The sequence below is a fragment of the Mastomys coucha genome, unplaced genomic scaffold, assembly GCF_008632895.1.
Source record: "Mastomys coucha isolate ucsf_1 unplaced genomic scaffold, UCSF_Mcou_1 pScaffold18, whole genome shotgun sequence".
In the NCBI taxonomy this organism is placed as follows: Eukaryota; Metazoa; Chordata; class Mammalia; order Rodentia; family Muridae; genus Mastomys; species Mastomys coucha.
Genome location: NW_022196900.1, coordinates 63,158,583 through 63,178,217, shown reverse-complemented (window position 1 = coordinate 63,178,217; position 19,635 = coordinate 63,158,583). Strand labels below are relative to the sequence as shown.

Below are 19,635 nucleotides of genomic sequence, written 5' to 3'. Positions count from 1 at the left end.
TGTATTTAATCAGTATCTATTACTTGGAGAATTGTGTTTAATGAATACAACTTTCTGAACAAAATAAATAAATAAATTGGGTTTAGCAAATACAATCTTTTAAAGATACAGGGTGCTGCAAACACTCCTATTTAAATGTGGTGCTTTCAAAATTGCATAAAGGTTCTATTTCTCTTCAAACTATGATAGAAAAAAATTATTTCAGAGGTTAAAAGAACTGTACCTTCCAGCTCAAACCTCCTTCCGTAAATACTGTGTGTCCTTACTCACAGATGGGCTGGGAACGGCTTCCAGCTCGGTGTCACTGCCTAGGGACAGGGACTTGCCCACTTCCTGGTACGTACCTTTGATGAAGGCATGTGTAGGGGATATGGAGGACAAAGGAAAGGTGCCCTAAGTCCAGCATTCTGTTCCGTGGCAATGCTAGCCAAAGCTTTGGGAATGAGTGCTACAGCCCTACACTGGGTGCTCGAGGATGATGGCGAAGGATATATTGTATACCATGCTACAGTTTCCATCCGTGAATTTCCACCGTGATGCCAGACAAGTTGCTGGCTTTTTCAATCCACCACCACCACAAACCTCCTCCCACCAGTACCTGCTCTGAGCGTTTCTTTGCTGCCCAGGTCAACCTGCAACCCCAGCCACTATTCTATTTTTATGAGAGCATTTTCCCAACATGAAACACCAACATATCTGCCACGAGATATTATGGGGGCAAAGGTGTAATTCAATTACGTGACTTAATCAATTCAAATGGCTAATGTACAAGAATCTCCGGATGTCATCCAGCTCTCAACTGAGGGGGAATAATTGTTCCATAATTTCTTAATTCTCCCACAAGACAGTTTAAATTAAAGGATGTCAATTTGCAAAGCCAGGCTGCATTGTATTCTTAAATTGGGCCTGAAATAGCCACACGAAGAAGGGTAATAAGGCCGCCAGCACTGCCCAAAGTGCCTGGTGCTGTGCAAAACTGTTTAATACGGTCAGACCCTTTAATCTTCATATCTACTGATGCAGAAAGCAGCATATTTCTGTCACTTATGATAAGAAACATTACTTTTTAAATTCCTTGGTGAGGCCTATAGATCTTAGGCAACCACGATAGTAGGACTTTCTATTTCTGTTCCTGTGAACATTTCCTTTTCCCCTCAAATTGGTTTTATTCTAATCCATTTACTTTCCAATCTAAGTGAGAGACAAGTAACCTGAAAGGAACCACACAGGAGAACAAAGGCATGCGCCTTGCAGTTCTTGGAGCTGCTGTCTACCACCGCAGTCAATAGTTAGTGATTAAATGCATGAGGGTCCTGAGGTGTTAAACTCTGGGGCCAATAGTGAGCTCCAGAAAGGGAGAGAAGAGAAAGGAATGAAATTAGAGAGTAACAGGCTGAGGGGTGATTTGAAATATTTTTATAAATCAATCATGTATTGTACTCACAAGTGTCCTAAAAATTGGTTCAGTTAGTGTGTCCAGGCTGCACAGGGGTAATGCTGGGGGAAGCGAGTTCCCAGGTTCTGGTCGGAAGGGGATTCAGTGAAGCTCTTCTGAGATTGCCAGGCCACAAGTCAGGAATCATGGAGAAATGGCAGGGAGCAGCTGCAGTGAAAGAAACCCATGTCAGTTTTTAGAGCCAACCACAGAAGAAGGAAGGAGAATTGGCGTTGACTTGGTCACAGCAATGGAGTTGAGACTAAGTGGTTGGGAGGAGGCCTGCTGTCTAAAGCAGAAGAGTGTATGGGGTGCTGAGTCAACATTCATCGAGATTTAAAAGATACATTTTAAAATATAGTTTATTATCAATTGTACAAATGTTCTTCAACCCCCATTTCTAGATTTTAGACTGGGCGATACGCATACAAGCCAAAGCTACACATTGTGCATATTTTACTTAAGAGTCTGTTTGTGGGAGTAATATACTGAGGTGGAAGCAAAGGTAAAGAACGTGTATATTTGTGACTGCAGAGATATCTCATCAGTTAAGAGTGCTAAAGCTCTTGCAGAAGATGTAGGTTTGGTCTCCAGCACTGATTTGGGGGCCTACAATGACATGCAACTCCCAATCCAGGGCATTCAATACCCTCTTCTGAATTCTGTGGGTACCTGCCCTCATGTACATATGCTAAAATACACATGTATGACTGATAATAAATTATGTGTTAAAATATATATATTTTAAATCTTGATGAATGTTACCAAATAACCATCTTCAAAGGTTTAATTGTGTACTCTCTTCAGCAAATAGGAAAGGCCTTTCCCACGCCCTCACAAACAGGGCAGATAAGAAATTTCTTTTATGGAAATTTAGGTGAGAGAAGGCACATTTATGACAATACAGGTGTTAATATTTCATGAATGAATCAGCATTTTAAGTGCATATTGCAGCTATTACATGTATTCATTTATTTGTAAATTAACAACAAACCTCTGGTTAGGGTTATTATTGTTATTACAAATAAAGAGATAGAAACAAAGATAACTTAGAACATATGTTCCTGACTACAGCTGTTAAGGGCAGAGTGAAGATTGTAGTCCCAGCAGCTGACATCCTCATTCCCAGCCTTGTCTCCTATTTGTCAGTGATGGTATATTGTTGATGATGTGTGTGCTATAACAGGTACACATGGATAGAAAAAACAGGAGAAGGGGAAATACACAAAAAAATCAAACCAGGGAGCTGATTCTTTACACCTTGATGAAAGAACACAGAGGCTATTAACTATATTTTCAAAATATGGGGCTATAGGGAGTGATAGCAAAGCCCCGAAGAAGAACACGTCAACACATTAACACGTTTTTTCTTACTTTTTATTACATCTTTCATCAGAACGAAAATGATACTATAAATACTGACAATATCGTTGAAAGATGAGCTACAAAACCAAAAGTGCAGTGTAACCAAAAGAACACGGCTCTAGTTCCCAGCCCGACGTTTACCGTTCTTCAACTTGGTGACTTTAGAGAAGCTGCCCAACTTCTCTTAACCTCACTATGTCAAGGAAAAGGTGAGTTTACAACCTCGGGAAATGTTTTATGAGAACTAAATGTGAATAGTGCCGGTCAATGGGTATCATGATCTGTAAACAGCTCCTGACTCTCTGCTTGATCTCATTCTTTCCCATTCAGATGCCCCACTTCAATCAAATTGGTCTATTTGCCTTTATTAAACTTAATGGAATCCTCCAGTCAGCATACATTCCTGCATCCTGTTCTTTTTGCTGAAGCAATCACCTTGTATGCTCAAATCTTCTTGACATGGATTCTTCCCCAAAGCCATTCAAATCTACATCAACTGTCACCAACTCTGTAAGGTTTCTTGGCCATTAACCTCAGATATACAGTCCTCTATCTCTGAATTCCCTAGTACCACTGGACTCTAACACTGTTCCAAGGTTAGTCATCACAATTACAGCAGTTAGCACATGCTTACCTGTGTGGCAGGCATGATTCTCAATACTTCACATACTTTGAATCTCACATTGTGTGTGCTCTTGTCACTTGTTGACACAGGCATTATGACTGTCGCTCTTTGCACATCTTATCTGTGTACCTGGACTGAAGGCTTTCAAGAGTAGAGGCTATGAACACGACATTAAAAATCATTGGCTTTGTAGTCAAAAGAACTTGGATCTCTATTTTTTTTTTTCGAGACAGGGTTTCTCTGTATAGCCCTGGCTGTCCTGGAATTTACTCTGTAGACCAGGCTGGCATCAAACTCAGAAATCTGCCTGCCTCTGCCTCCCAAGTGTAGGGATTAAAGGTGTGTGCCACCACTGCCCGGCTTTGGATCTCTATTGATGCCAAGTTCAGTCCCTCTGCTATTTGGCAAGTTACCAAACTTGGCATGTGCTTCATCTGTGAACAGGGATGCTTATGATACCTACTCCCAAGTGTCATCAGAAGGCTCAGATTCCAAATAGGAGACTGACTGATGGGAAGCTTGGCGAGTGTCAGCCCTTTGGTTTGTTTAAAGGTACAGGAATGATGTCCCCACTCACAATGTTCTGACTCAGTGATGGATGAAAGTGATGTATATGGAGTAGAAGCTAGACTTTTTGAAATTTTCTACTTTCTCAAACTGACAAATATGCTCTAGTATTCTTTTTCATGCTGGGTAGCGGCAGTGAGCTGCAGGTCCCAGTCAACTATGGGATCAGGAGGAGAACAATCTATAACCTACAGGGTACTTAAATGCCAAGTCATGATGTTTTGTAAGTGGGTAGGGTCCGTGCATTTTCTGCAGTGAATGGCTTTGCTGAGATGTAACCCAATAGAAGGTCAAAGTCTCTGACATCTTTTCATCTCAGCTTGCACATGTTAGAACTTCTGCCTGAAGTACCTTCTCATATTGCATCCTTCCACAATGAATAAGAGGAGGCCAAGGCCTAGGGTTCCAAGATCCAGCTCCAACAGACCCTTGGATGGGAGTCCCCTTTCCAGAGAGACGTGCCTCCATTGTGTCCTCTTTTTTGTGTTCTCTTTTGTTTTTTGTTTGTTTGTTTGCTTTTTGTTTTTTATTTGGGGGGGTGTTGGTGTTGCTTTGGCAACAGAGTCTTACTTTATAGCCTTGGACCATCTGGAACTCAATATGTAGATCAAGTTGTCCTCAAACTCACAGAGATCTACTTGTCTCTGCTTCCCAAGGGCTGGAAGTAAAGGTGTGCATTGCCACACCTGGCATTACTTTTATTACCCAATTTTCTTGCACACCAGTCCCTTGGTTCCAATGACATAGCTTCTTATTGAAAATCTTACTCCACAGCAAGTTCCCTTAAAATGGAGACTTGTTTTAATCATCAATCCCTAACACTTCACACGGTTCTGATGTGAGTGTCACTAAATGTCTATTAACTGAGTAAGCCAATGCACGAGAACTAGATAAGAGAATGAGCAAAGAGAGAAAGCCACCAAATCATAACTTACTACTAGATAATTCACAGAAAAGTCATTCAACCTGACAATCAAAGCATAAGAAAGAAATTGTACTAAAGGGAGATGTTTTATATGAATAGATGTCGGGGCTCTGCACAGGACCAGCTGTGTTGTGTTCCTGTCAGCTACACAGTCACACATCATGCTGCCAAGCTTTGGAAGCATTAGCAATAAACCATTTAGAAATGTTAGATTCACCAGCAATTCTTAAACTCAGGACATTAACAGACATACTGTTTGGCTGCTCTGATAAAAGTCGAGCGTTATGAAGAGAAAGTAATAATTAACTCATAAGGAGCAGGGCAAGTAAACATTCTATTAAAAGGGAAAAAGATTCCAAATGCATAAAATCTTCTTCCATTACATTATAGGCATTAAAATTAATGGTGTTGGTTTTTCTGTGGCTTGCATAGTCATTGTATTTAACAAGCTGAAGTTAACTTCACAGGGAAAAAAAATAAATTAAATGTACCAGTGTCTCAGGAAACTTCATTTTCTGAGTGAATAGCCAAGTTGATGCACATCACCAGAGTGTCTGACAATCGGTTTTCCATACTGGTGTGTTCTAAATGGGAAAGGAAACCAACTCTTCATTTAAATTATATTGCAAATCACTTCTTGCCTGCTGAATGGCATTCAGCTGCAGTAGGTGGCTTTCGCTGTAGGGCCCAAACCAAGACACTGGATGATTAATGCTAATTTGAAATGTTTTCTTGGTAGGGGGATGGGCACGTTATCTTGGTGCAGAAGAGGCTGAGGAAATTTTATGGTGGGTGACTGACTCAAAGGCCAACGGCATATTTACCATCAGATAAAAATGCACATTCACAAACATACCAAGACAAGTCAATTATTCCCCCATTCACTGCTCCCCAGGTCTTTTGTGGAAAGAAACCTATTTATACTTCCCATCAGATGCATACACAGAATCGTAGTATACAAGCCCCCAGTCCCTCTGTTCTATATTTTATTTCCCAGGGCACCTTCCATTGTGGAAGCCATTAGTTATGGTGTTTTTGTTCCCGATTTATCAAGACAGACCTTCTACCAGTCCTGGTCAGTTTTGCTTCCATAATCCAAACAGTTTAGAGATACACGGTTTGGCTGAGTGAAGAGAAACAACAGAGTACACTCTGTCACCTTTGGGGACAGTGCCTGATAATCTATACTGGTGATGACATATAAGGATAGTTCACAAAAGATCATTGCATGTCTTTTACTTCCTATATAATATAACCCAATCAGATCATATAAAATAAGGAAATTAATAGGAATGAATATGTACCAAAAATATAATTAACCCCAGCTATCATTAGCCTTCTGAAATTAGCATTTTTTTTGGAAAGGAAAGAATTGTCCTTGTGGGACACAGAAAAGGGAAGATTCTCCACCTCTTTGTGGGCAGCCTGCTCCTGGCAGCCTTCCCTATGGGGCATGCTCTCTCTGTACTTTGCCATCCATGGCAAGGGATGCTGTTGAGGACATTTGAACTCCCATGTTCTCTTCTCTGTACTGTCCTGGATGTGTCTCCTTCCTTTGCTGAGCTTGAGTTTCCTACTGTGCAAGATTGTCATGTGGATTTGAGGTAAACTACTGAGCTGCTGAATGCCTGTCATAAGTAGACACTCTATAATTGAGAGCTATTATTGCAATGTCCTTAAAATGAAGCCTGTTTCTGCACTTATCAGTGTTTTTCTACCATGCTGCCCTGATGATCAGTGAGTAGTGCTTGAGATATTGGTTATCAGTGCATCTAATGGGCTAATTTATATATGCATAAGTAGCCCTGTGCCATAAGTACACATTTTCTGTTATGTGTGTTTAAATCAATGTACTTCAATAGCTGAAAGCTCATTTCCATGTGGGGCTTTGACCTTTAAAATTACTGAATGTGCTGCTCAAGTGACAGGCTCCTTTCTGTACCCGACACTGATTTGCAAAATTAGATGTCCAGAAGGCTAAAACATAATTTTTGAGAACAAGACAACAGTCTAACAAGCCTGGGAATATGCCATTAACCCTGAGCACAGCAGAGTCTTGGTGATTATCAAGGAACTAGACTTCTGCCTCTGCAGTATGCAAACCAGGTCACACCTTTAGCCAGGACAGCCACAGACAAGCTTCCAAGGGCCCAAAGCCCAGGGGCTCCCTGAGCCCTGCACAGCCACTGAAGAGTTTGGTCTTAAATTGACTGCATGTTGACGTTACTTTGGGAGGCCTTACAACTTGACTTGCTCTAAGACCAACCTGGTAAATTCCAGGAAACCTTGGATGAAGAACCTATTCTACAAACTCCCTGACTGTGACATAATAGTTTGGGTTGAAGACAAAATTATAGAAGTAGAAGGATACAAAAATTGGTTGGTGGTCTTTGAAAGGAATGGCTTTCCTCCTAAGAAGGGTGGAAAGTATGGGTGGATCAATCAGAAAAACAATGGAAAAAGGAGAGATGAGAGCAGGAAAGGAGGAGGAGAGATGAGAGTGGTCAGAAGGAAAGGAGGGATCCTATATATGACAGGAGTGTGCTCAGGAGATCTGGAAGCCGTGAGCCAGAGTTCTCTGGAGGGTCTTGCAGACATAACTTGAGTTATGAAAATAGAGCAAAGCAAGCCAGCTCCTGGGACAGGTGAAACTTAACAGAACTCATGCTGTACATGTCACCTCTCCAGCCTCTAAAGGCCTTTAGGAAGATGATGGCTCTTAGGAAGGAGTGTGGATAAACAGAGGAAGGAGTTCCTACTCTTGCCAGGTCTCTGGACCCATGCTTTGACCTCTGACACCCCATCTCGGTACTTTAACTCCAAGCCTCTCCATGCTTCATTTTTCCACCTAAATAACTCTTTTTCCCTCTGCCATGGAAACATTATCAAATGTCACCTCCAAATAAGTCATACCTGATTTCCCCGGGAACAATTAACAGCTCCTTTGTTCAGTCAATTTCTTTCCGACTCTTGATGAATTCTGCCTGGTCCATCTCATCAGATTATGTAAAATGCCAGACACCCACACACCCAGTACTAGCTTACTTACTAGCTATTATTCTGTGTTTTCATCTTTGATCTTTGCAACAATGTTCTACATACACTATCAATGTTAAATGTATCTTTGTAATTAATTTATTTTTTACTTTACAAACTGATTGTAGCTTCCCCTCCCTCCTCTCCTCCCCAGTCCCTCCCTCTTGCCTCTGCCCTTCCTGTTCTCCTTTGAAAAGGACAGGTCTTCCATGGAATATCAACCAGCTGTGGCATATCCAGTTGCAATAATATTAGGCACATCTATTGTGCAAGATAACAGTGTTACAAAACATAAACCCAAATAAGCTAAGAAACAATGAGACCCGGAATTGGAGGGGATTGGCACTGGAATTTCACCTAGAAGGAGAAATAGACTAGACATCAGAGTGATGGAGGGAAGGGACTAGGTGCTAGAGGAGATGGGGATGGGGAGAGGAGGAATGAGGTGAGAGATAGTGGAGGCAGAGAGTACTGGGAGAGACAATTTGATCTGGGGGTGGTCATCTCCGTGATGAGCTAGAAACCTAAGATAAAGGAAAATCCCAGGAATCTATGAGGGCAACCTTAGCTAAGACTCTTAGCAATGGGAGAGATGGGTCATCTCTTGTAACCAGGTAAGACTTCCAACGGAAGGATTGGGGCACCAATCCAGCCACAAAGCCTTAGACCTATTTTTCTTTCTTTTCCCTATGAGATGTGTAGAGTAAAAGATGGAGCAGAATGAGGGAAGGGCCAACCAATGGCTGGTTTAGATTGAGACCCATGCCATAAAAGGGAGCCCACCCTGACACTGTTAACGCTATCTGCTATACTTGCTATACTTGCTCCATAGGGGCCCACAGAGACTGAACCACCAACCAGACAGCATGCATGGGACAGAGGTAAGCCCTCTGCACATATGTAACTAGGTCTTCACGTGGAACTCCTAAAGAAGGGAAATGAGCTGTCTCTGACTACCTTGCCTACCTTTGAATGCCTTTCCCCTAACTGGGCTGCCTTGTGAAGAACACTTTTTAAAAGAGGCTGCAGCACTGTAGTGGACATCTGCTGCTTGATTCTAGCCAAAACCTTTTTTTTTTTTGTAATCAGAGAGCTGTCTCACCTGGCATTTCCAGAAAGATTCTTGAGAAACTATCAATCATAATGACTTTTGAATGTCCACTAGCTTTAGGGGTTGACATATGTCCTGCTTGGTTTTTGTCAACCTGACACAAGCTTGAGTTATGTGGGAAGAGGAACCTCAACTGAGAAATCGTTTCCATCAGGTTGCCTATAGGCAAGTCAGTAGGGCATCTTGATTGATGACTGATGTGGGAGGGCCAAGCCCATGTAGGGGCTGTGCTACCCTTGGGCAGATGGTCCCAGATGGGGAAAGAAAGCAGGGTGAGCTAGCTATAGAGAACATGTCCAGAAACAGTATTTCTCCATAGTCTCTGCTTCAGTTTCTGCCTCCAGGTTTCTGCCTAGCTCTCCTAACCCGGCTCTCTTTCATGAAGGACTACAGCTCCAAGGTGAAATACACCTTTTCCTCCCCAAGTTGCTTCTGGTCATGGTGTTTTATAACAGCAACAGAAACTGAACTGCGTCAACATGTGACCGAAGAATTGCCAATAAGAGTCCCACTATGAAGGCTCAAGTTTACCTTTAGAGATGTTCAAATCATCATATTTGCTACAAGGGTACAGCATCTATAGCATGAATAAACATGGATAACAGTTAGCAGAGAAAGGTAGAATCAACAGATATCTAGGAAGAATGTCCCAGAAAAGTCATATTAGCACCTGGCTAAAACTTGGCCTATCACCAGCACACTGAGACTGCTACTCTGCACATGTTAATAAAGCCGTGGCTTTGCTTACTTTAATTAGATCCCTGCCCTTGTCAATGCAAATTATCTGCACCAACTCAATCATATTACAACAATGATTCTGATAAAATGCCCATGTCATTAAAACGATACGTTTGATTGTTCTATTAAAAAGTCAGTGATGCAAAGAGTATGTTTGTTTTAAAACAATGGTTTCGAATGGTTTCAAGATCATTTAATATGCTCTAAGGGATCTGTAGAGTAATGAAATTAGAGATAAATGAAGAAAGAAGTACCTGCACCTCAGGATTTTCTCTTTTAAGCAAAGGCAACTGTCATTATTCTGTTTTATTTTTTGAAATTTCATGTATAACTAGTTTTTAAAAGGACACTGTTACCTTTAAAAAGGTGTTAGACTAATACATTACAATAAAATAGAATTATATTTTAAATAAAAACTTCCTGCACATAAAAAATGGGCTAAAAACTGCTGTGCCAAATGACTCTTCTGTGAAGGGTCTGGGGAGCTGAGGACATTGCAATTCAACAGGTTGCTTTATTTAAGGAAGACAAACACCAGCCCTTCCCAGGGAACCTGTAGGACATCTTGTCTACAGAGTCTGTGGCAGCCAGTAGTTTCAAGTGCAAGCTGAAGTCTCAGTTGTATGGAAGAAGAGATTTCTGCCTGGAGAACAAGACAAGTTTCTGCACTGTGCAGACTCGACAAAGTCAGCCATGAGATGGGTTATAAAAAATAAATAGCTTTAAGTTCCAAGCCCAAGTCACACTGAATTCTATGGCTTCTCCCTCCCCCATGTCCAGTCCTGATCACCTGAGTTACCTTTCCCCTAGCCTAGCTCCTCCCACTTTCTTTTGCCTCTAGGACATATTTCCCCTGGGAGGACATTTCAGGACTCCCCTTTCTCCACTCTTATTCTTTCTCCGACCTCCCATAGCCACTATGATGAGCTTTCTCCAGTACAATGTGACTGAAAACTTTCCTGATTCTTTAGGCAAATGACATTCAGTCCTTACCCCATGACCTGGTGGGGACACAAGTTCCCATCCCTTCCTACCTCAAAAGCTACAGGGCCAAGCACAGATTTATCTTATCACTCTGATATTCAAAAAATATCTTCTCCTTTTTGTGGCACATGGGGTCAGCCAGGCCTCAGAACCACCATGCTACACTCCGATTTTGTGGGGGTGAGGGATTCAGTGAACTTTATTGATGGTATTCAAGAGAGTAGGGCTCTGTACTTTCCTCCCATTATTATGGGGGTCTGGGACAGAACCATAAGGAAGATGCTCAGTATTGGGGGCCAAGTTTAGACAAGAACTCCTCTTACTCTCAGTGTCCTTGCTAGGGTGGGTGGTCCAAAGTTTCTTACTCCTTGGAGGGCATGTAAGTCATGGAGTCCACCATCCTGTTGTTGTAGCCATATTCATTGTCATACTAGGAAATGAGCTTTACAAAGTTGAGAGCAATGCCAGCCCAGGCATCAAAGGTAGAGGAGTAGGAGTTACTGTTGAACTCACAGGAGACAGCCTGGTCCTCAGTGTAGCCCAGAATGCCCTTTAGTGGGCCTTAAGATGCCTGATTTATCACCTTCTTGATGTCACCATACTTGGCAAGTTGGTGGTATGTCAGATCCATATGGGGATAGGAACACAGAAGGCCATGACACTGAACTTCCCATTCAACACTGGGATGACCTTGCCCACAGCCTTGGCAATACCAGTGGATGCAGGGATGATGTTCTGGGCAGTCTTATGGCCATCACACCACAGCTTTCCAGAAGGGCCACCCATAGTCTTCTGCGTGGCCGTGACGGCAAGGACTGTGGTCATGAGTCTATGATGCCAAAGTTGTCATGGATGACCTTGGTCAGGAGCCTCACTAGTTGGTGGTGCAAGATGCATTGCTGACAATCTTGAATGAGTTGTCATACTTCTTGTGGTTCATACCACCCCATGTGACTCTTTTGGCCTCACACTTTAGGTGGATCCCAGCCTTCTCCAGAGTGATGATGCCAATAGACTCCACAACATACTTAGCACCAGTATCACCCCATTTGTTGTTACCAGGATCTCTCTCCAAGGAGATGGTGATGGGCTTCCCTTTGATGACAAGCTTTCCATTCTCAGCCTTGACCATGCTGTTGAATTTGCCATGGGCAGAGTCATACTGGAACTTGTAGACCATGTAGTTGAAGTCTATGAAGGGGTCATTGATGGCAAAAATCTCCACTTTGCCAAGTGCAGAGAAGAAGGCAGCCCTGGTAACTAGGTACTCAATATAGCCAAATCTGTTGACTCCGACATTCCCCATCATGTCTATGAGATGAGGCTGGCACTGCATGAGATGATGTAGCTGTTGCTGGAACAGGAAGGAGCAGAGATGCTACACTATGATTTTTAAAAATTTTGTAGAGTATAATTACAAGGTGATCTTGCTGAGATGCTGGGTACTGATTAGGAAACTCTGGGATACAGAAGCGATTCTTTAGCCTGCAGGGAGTGACCAAGCTATAAACTGGGACCTACCAGGAAAGCAATGGAAATCTTCCTGAGTGCCCATCCCTTGTTCATCATGCACTGTAGTGGAAAAGGTACATCTGATGCCTCTTCATGCAGTCAGCTGATAATTATAACAGTAATCGTAGAGTACTTCATACAACCCAGGCTCTGCTCTAAGTGCTTTCATTTATTAACCCATCCAATCAGCAGAGACCTCAAAAGTAAGGCACTCCTAGTGATCTTCAGAAGGGAATAAGTAACTTACCCATAGCTGGTAACTAGTACAGGCACTAAGTCATCCCTGCTGGCACCATTTTTATCCGAATGCTCCTCTCAACAACCAGCAACTGACAGTGTCTCTCTACAGCTTCCTGTGATGCAAGACTATGTACTAGCTAGTCACGTCTCACTAGTTGGTAATATCCTCAGTACTAGGATCCTGTCTGCCAATGCACATCTCAGATACACTTGTGCACATATTTCCAAACTGCTGAAACTATAGGTACATACCTTCAGCTGAAATTCCAGGCAGTTGTGAGCTTCAAGACATGGGTGCTGGGATCCTCCAAGTCATCTCTCCAGCCCAGCTAACAAGACTTCTTATCCTGACTTCATTTCCACCCCAAGAAATGAAAAGTAAAGAGCACTGCCAGTGATTAACAGCTCAGAGACAGTGTCATTCTTTCCAGAGCAAACAGAGGACTCTGGTAAATGAGCAAATGACATTTAGAACAGGACCATAATCTGGCAAAGAGGGTATTTGGTTCTGGAATATTGATGCTGTGGCAATGAGGTAGCAGTATACTGTTTCATGCAGAGTAATCAAATCAGGACTCTGTTAGGGAGTTCTAGCTCATGTTGAGACCACAGGATAGCAAATGGCCTGCAAAGGAAATTGCAGACAAAGGGAACTTATCTTAGAGTGAAGTAAACCCAGGACCTGCAGTCCACAGGGTAGTCTAGGTTTGGATTCTTACTGCATCTAGGAATGTCTAAGGAGAAGTATCCTATCTGATCTGCAAAACCATCCCTCTGGCTGCCCTGTGGAGAAAAGTTCATAAGAGAAGCAGCAAAAATTAATGGGTCATTGGAGGTTGGACTTTTATACAAACTGGAATGGCACCCAAAGGCTTGTAGAGTAAGGCAGGGAGGGAAAACAGTTTATCAGCTGCATCAGTCAAAATCTACAGCCTGATCAGACAACAGGGCTGCAGTCCAGGACTTAAGGGTAATATGAATGCCAGTGCAGCTAATTGCAGAGTGTGCTGCTAATTGCAGAGTGTGCTGCAATACAGACTTCCTGCCTGCTCTAAATGTTCACACAGAGGCTTGCTGTGTTCTCACCTTCACGAGAAGTGCGGGGTGTCAGTACAAGAAGAGAATATGAAAAAATACAGTGGCCCTTTGAAAGTAGGGGTAGAGGGAGATAATGAGGAGCTGTTTTTCTTTTATTAAAAAAAAAAGTGTTCTTCAAATGACAGGTCTATTGCTGGCTACCAGTAATAAGAGCCCACACTTGCAGGTGCCAGTGTGTCAGATCCAGTTATCCCAAGCATGATCCACATCTACTCATTCATTCACACAGAGACCCTTGATGTTCCCGTCACCTCAGCATCACAAATGGATAGAAGAAGAAGCCAGGAATGCACAATTATTAGTCCAGGGTCACACAGCTGGTTAGTGTTAGAACGTAGATAGAAAAGGCATGCTGGCTGTAGAATGTGTCCTTCATTTAAGTATTTGTACCTCAATAAAATGTGCAAATAAGAAATGACATCTGGTTGAGGAGATCCTGTACTGCAATGCACCTCTAGCATGATTCCCAGCACAGAATATTATACCATGTATACTATATAGGTATCACAGAGGATGAGCTCATAGGGAACCCTGATACCCCCTGCTATTGGAATGCAGCAAAGAATCAAATAGAGACCATGCTCTGAACCAATAGAGTGTGTAAATGCATGGCAGGCAAACACTATTATTTTTTAAAGACAACTATAATTTTAACCAGATTTTTACCTAATTTTTGACTCTACTGAAGAGTACTAAAACTCAACATAATTGGCCAAGTCTTGTTTTCCTAAAGTAAGAGAAAGAACAGTTCAGAAGGTAGCATATTTTTTTGAAACTCTACCTGTGACTGGTCCTGAAATCTAGGATATGAGTCAGCCAGGCTGATACCTAGCAAAAAGTGGGGCCTCTGAGACATCTTTCCTATTAGTATACCATAGTCAGTACCCAGTACAAGCTGTGAGTTAAAACAGGTTACACAAGATAGCAACTGCCCTGATGTTCCTGCTTCCCAAGGTACTAGCTGTGTGACCTTAGCAATACATCTTAACCTTTTCATGCATCCTTGGAAAACCAAGGTGAGATACCAACCAAGCATCATTCTTATGCATACTGGAGGAGAGGAGCAAGGCCCTAGGTCAGTGTGTGTCCCAGTCATACACTCGGGAAGTGAAGAGGAGTTGCTACTATTATAACACATTGGCAAAAAATCAAAAACAAAACTCACTCAGGCCAAATGTGAGACACAGAGAAATCAAGTTTAAAGTGACCGAGAAGTTTCCTCCCTGTTGGCTACCTTTCATAATGCTAGAAAGTGCTCTGCAGCCTGTTGGGGAAGAGAAGTTATCAATGGTCTTACCCAGCACTGGATCCTGTATGCTTTAATAACAACACTTCAGGTTGTTTAGCCATATCACATCTAGAGGTAAACTGTGCTCATTGGTACAATAGTGGCATATTTATTTGGAGGTAACCAACTACTTTTTACTGGGACTTAAGGCATATTCTGCAGGAGGTAATTTCATATCAAACCTGGTGAAGAATCCATTGAAAAGAGGACAACAATCAGAGGGTGGAAGTTGCTATTAAAATGGTCTGTTGTGAAACTGCCTTTTAAAATATTTATGATTATACGCATAGTCTTGATCAGAGACATTTCTTTTTACAATGGGCAGCAGTCATACTGATCAACATGCAGAGACTAATTGACTGCCAGTGCTCAGCACTAAATGGGACACCATTGTCAACACCATTGCCAAGGCTCTGGGAATAAAGTGGAAGAGGAGGCAGAAAGAATGTAAGAACCAGGATATGGAAAGGAGTACTGTGAAAGGCTGTTCTCTAGATGTGATATGGCTATTGCATTCTAAACTCACATCAACAGTACAAGACCACGTCTCACCCCTTCCTAAGGAGCTAGTGGCAGTTGACGGCTGCTGGGAATCATTCTTCATTCTGAGTGTGGCCACTGGTATGTTGCCCATGCTCCAGTAGATGGCCCTATATTTGTGTACATATATGTAGGACTACTTTGATTCTATCCTAGGTCTCTAGGCTATCTAGTCACTGCCTCCAGGCAGTGTCAAGGGTAGGCTTCTTCTTGTGGCATGGTTTAGACTGGACAGTCATTGGTTGGTGACTCCAACAATGTCTACAACACCTTTACCCAGCACATCTTGCAGGCAGGACAAATTGTAGGTTAAAGGTTATATGATTGGGTTGGTGTCCCAATCCCTTCACTGGACATTTTGTCTAGCTACAAGAGATGGCCATTTCAGTCTCCATATCTTCTATTGCTAGGAGTTTTAGATAAAGTCACTCTCATAGAGTCCTGGGAGTTTTCCATTGGACTGGGTTTCTAGCTCACCCCCAAGATATCCCTCCACCCCAATTCAAGCTGTCTCATCCAGTTCTCTCACCCTCCACCCTCCCTCTACCTGCTTCCCCTGCTCCCACCCTTCTCTTCTATTGGAATAGAATTTACCCATGATTTCTATTCTGTTTTCTTTTCCCAGGGGGATTCACATCCCGTCACCCCCACCTTGAGATCTTCTTGTTCCTTAGCCTTTCTGGATCTGTGGACTGTAACATGACTGACTTTGACTTTACAACTAATATCCAGTTATAAGTGAGTAGATACTATGCTTGTCTTTCTGGGTCTGGGTTACTTGACTCAGAATGATTTTTTTTTTTAAATCTAATTCCATCCATTTACCTGCAAATTTCATGGTGTTGTTGTTTTTCACATCTGAGTAACACTCCATTGTATAAATGTACCACATTCTCTTTAGCCATTCTTTGGTTGAGGGACACATAGGTCATCTCCCATTTCTGACTATAATGAATAGAGCTGCTGTGAACATAGTTGAGCACATAGGGTAGGATTAATTTGAAATTGTATGTTATATTGGAAGAAGGACTAAGAAGAGGTGGAGAAGGATTAGGCGGTGGAGAAACGAGGACATCAACATCCATATGAAGCTAGAATGGACTCAGGAGGAGGAGAAGGTAGAGTAGGGGGAAAAACTGAGGGAGAGAGATGATAATATTTCTGCGTATACAGGAGGTGTAAAATTCTCATAGAAAAAATTAAACAATAATTGTAAACAGTAAGAGAATACAAGACCAAAAAAATTAGGGAACACAAAGGCTTAATATGAAAGGGTGAGGACAGCCAGCTCTTTGATAAGTATTTCATGGAAAATATGTTCTTATGCCAGTAAACACTGAACAGAAATGACTTGATAGAGAAATATGAGGGAGCCTTCCAACTAGAAGGTTATGCTGGCTAAAGGGATCGTCTCTAGACCATATTTAAGCTTCACTAGTCATTAGCTGTGTGATCCTTGGCAAGATCTTTAACATTTCTGGGCCTCAGTTCCATCATCTGCAAATTTTCCAATTGTACTGAATGAAACAGTATGCATACATCATTAGAATGCCTGCCTTAAAAAAGTCAGGAAGCAGAAATCTAGCTAATTGAGAAGTCAAGGGAGGTTAGCAGCAGCAGGAGGAGGCAGGAGCAGGTACAGTGTATGGGGGGTATAACCAAAATACATTATGTATGTGAATGAAATTCCATAGTGAAGCTCATCATTATGTATAGTTAATAGATACAGATAAAACCATTAAAGAAGCCGGGCAGTGGTGGTGCACGCCTTTAATCCCAGCACTTGGGAGGCAGAGGCAGGTGGATTTCTAAGTTCGAGGCCAGCCTGGTCTACAGAGTGAGTTCCAGGACAGCCAGGGCTATACAGAGAAACCCTGTCTCGAAAAACCAAAAAAAAAAAAAAACATTAAAGAAATGTCTGTTTCTGAAAGAGTTCGCTATTGCATGTTATTGATTGTTGCTGTTTGTTATTATTATTATTATTATTATTATTATTATTATTATTATTATTATTATTATTATTATTACTTTGATGTTTTCCCTGTGTGAGAGTTTAAGAGGAAATCTAGAATCTATTGAAAACATGTCAATCCCAGGCTCTGGATTCCAAAGAAGAAATTGCTATAGTCATTCTCATTGTAACAAAGCACTGGGGCCATTCATAGATGCCTAATAACTACAGGCAGACAGTTTAATGACATGGAAAAAAATGAAAGAGGAACTGTGATTTGATTTCCTAAAAGTTCCCAAAAATGAAATCCAAAGTATGGTATCTGGAAAATGTTGTTCCACCCTTCTGGCAATTAGTGCAGTCAGGGGACAGAGCACAAAGTGATGAGAGAGCATAGATCAGAGAGAGAGAGAGAGAGAGAGAGAGAGAGAGAGAGAGAACAGAGTGCTGGCAGATCCAGACGCTCCTTTGATGGAACAGAAAAGGATAATATATATTTTCACCTTCAGAAAGGTTAGGTAATTATAAATGTATTCTCCTTACTCATAATATTTTAAGCAAGTAATTGTTGCCCATGGGAAAATGTTTAATTATTTCTGACGAACAACTGTGGCCTAGAAACAGGAGAACAAGACAGTCAGAGTGTAGAAACCTGAGCCCAGCTCTTAATTGTGTGGCAATCTTGTCTTTTCATTGTGTGTGCGGAAAGTCTGCTATTGATTTTTCTCTCAATTGTTTTCACAAATTTTTTTAGTTTAGCAATAGAGGGTCTGGCCAATTATCTATCGCATTTTCTGGAGTCACTAGATTAGAGGCTGCTCTATGGCTTAAAAGACAAAAATCCCATCCCTTTCAAGGTTGGCTACCCTGCCCTAAGCCCTTTTCAGGGCACTTCAGCTTCTTCATGACTGGATCTCTGTACTCTCTGGCCAGCACAGATCAGTGGATGTGGCAGCCTCCTCTCCAGATGAGAATGATAGTGATGGGTGGGGAGATAGGCTTGGACACTTGGATGATGGTGTGATCACTAAGTTACAGGTGGGGAAACTGAGGCCCAGCTGGCAAGGTGGCTTGGCGAGGGATACAGCAAAAGCACATTTTATGCTGAAGTATTTGGCCTCCACATCCACTTCCTTTGAGAAAGAGCAGAAGCAGAATGAACTGTAAGGCACAGGCAGAGCCACCCCGTCCCCGACAAATCCTCACCTGGTATGACAAGTTGAGAACAGGTTCTCCAGGAAGGAATGTGTTCAAGAGAAAATAATGGAAGAGGCTGAGGAGGGAACTCAGCAAGAGGTTATGACCTCTCCTCTGGATCACTGTAACCCCACTCCCAGAATCCTTCTCCAACAATGCAATCCCACATTCCACATCCAGGAAAAAGAATCCTCAGATTAAGGAGCTTTTTCAAAGCAAAGGCTGAACGGACTTACTACCTCCTATGGCTGCGGTGTTCTCATATGCTCCAGGATGGACCAAGTTTGACACTGGATAGAAGGCAGGGACATGGGATGCAGGAAGAGGAAGCAGCCCCTCACCCAGGAGCCCAACAGATGCCTCTCACCAGCAGAGGAGCAAACATTTCTGCAACTGCTCAAGGCCTTTCCCCCATCCAGCTGTAAACCTTCAGCTTTCTTGGAATTTTGCCAGGAACCATATTTACAGGAAAAGGAAATTCCCCCTACCCTGTGCATAACCCTGGATGACCTTATCAGGCTATAATTCCAGAGCCAAATTAGTCTCTCACTCATCAAGTGAGAGAGAAAATGAAAAAAGATATTTCTTAGCAACCTTTTGAGTTGTAACTGAGGGCCGCCAGAATGGCTAATGCAAAGACAATTCATTCCTTGCTCTCTCTTAAGCAGCCAATACCCAAACTTGTGTGTGTCTTTCTAAGTACTCCAGTTAACTTCCATGCTTAAATCTATAATAGAATACATCCAATGAAATCCTATCTCTTTTGCATACTGGATAATCCTGAAATTTATTTTCTACATCAAAGCCATAAACAAAATTCTGATTTGGCCCGATGTCCCTAAAACTTAGGGGAATGCATTGGACTAAAAGTTGATGTCCCTAAAAGTTAGGGGAATGTCTTACTTAGACTGCTGAAAGTGACAATAGACCAATGTCTCCTCGTTGCTGACAGTGCCTAGGATATAGAATCAGCAGACTTTTGATATTTCAGGATTCTCTCTCTCTCTCTCTCTCTCTCTCTCT

General features: G+C 42.1%; 1 protein-coding gene and 1 pseudogene across 6 annotated transcripts in view; both read right to left on the bottom strand.

The window, feature by feature from the left end:
- Positions 1-19,635, bottom strand: part of Dab1 (DAB adaptor protein 1) — a 1,131,348-nt gene that overhangs the window by 803,498 nt on the left and 308,215 nt on the right. For all 6 annotated transcript variants that reach the window (XM_031378030.1, XM_031378022.1, XM_031378029.1 and 3 more), the window contains exon 2: positions 1,445-1,603. The gene's annotated coding sequence lies outside the window, so the exon portion shown is untranslated. The remainder of the gene's footprint in view (positions 1-1,444; positions 1,604-19,635) is intronic.
- Positions 11,148-11,966, bottom strand: LOC116096321 (annotated as a pseudogene).